This window comes from Erinaceus europaeus, chromosome 11, assembly GCF_950295315.1.
Source record: "Erinaceus europaeus chromosome 11, mEriEur2.1, whole genome shotgun sequence".
In the NCBI taxonomy this organism is placed as follows: domain Eukaryota; kingdom Metazoa; phylum Chordata; class Mammalia; order Eulipotyphla; family Erinaceidae; genus Erinaceus; species Erinaceus europaeus.
The window spans coordinates 77,155,552-77,156,658 of NC_080172.1; positions in this window are offsets into that span (position 1 = coordinate 77,155,552).

The window sequence follows — 1,107 nt, forward strand, 5'->3', positions numbered from 1 at the left end:
GCCCTGATGCAGTTTTCTAGTTCATTTCTCAACGCCGACTATATCTTCCCAGTCAAACTTTTTAGTCCACCTCCATGTTAACTGTCAAGCTCAAGCAAAAATTTCTAGTCATGGGCCCTTAGCACCATACCTAAAACAGACTTCCTAGCTTTCTTACTACCCTAAAATCCCTATTCTCAACTGCTTTGTTCCTGCTTTATGGTTTCTGTTAATTAAGCATTTTGTCCTGCCTTCTATTTTACTGCCTTTCAGCCACCAAGTTGCAGATGCTACTATGATTCCATCCTGACCTCTCTGGGCAGACAAACTCACCAATGTGTCCTGGAACCTCACCTCTCCAGAGCCCTACCCCACTAGGGAAAGATAGAAACAGGCTGGGGATATGGATTGACCTGCCAAGGCCCATGTCTAGTGGAGAAGCAATTACAGAATCCAGAACCCCCACCTTCTGCACCCCAAAAAGAATTCTGGTCCATACTCCCAAAGAGGGTTAGAAATGTTAGAAGATCAGACTAAGCGCACGTGGTGCAAAGCACAAGGACCGGCCTAAGGATCCCGGTTTGAGCCCCCGGCTCCCCACCTGCAGGGTTGTCACTTCACAGTTGATGAAGCAGGTCTACAGGTGTCTTTCTCTCCCCCTCTCTGTGTCTTCCCCTCCTCTCTCCATCTCTCTCTGTCCTATCCAATAACAACGATATCAACAACAACAATAATAACTACAACAACAATTAAAAAAACAAGGACAACAAAAAGGAAATAAATATTTTTTTAAAAGCAGGAAATGTTAGAAGATGACTAGAAGGCTCTGAAACCCAACTCCTTCAGGACCCAGAGAGAGAAGAGGAAAAATTGAAAGGGCATTATGACATAGTAATAGGTGTAGGCATGATATACAAAGATAGGACCATAGAAAAAATGGGCAAAAATATAGATAGATAGTTATAGAAATAATAGTCGACCTATATCCATGACTTTGCGAAAACCACTGCAGTTTTCAATGGAAGGAATGGGATACAGAACTCTGTTGTTGGGAATGATATGGAATTGTACCCCTGTTATCTTGTAATTTTGTAAACCAATATTAAATCACTAATTTAAAAGACAACA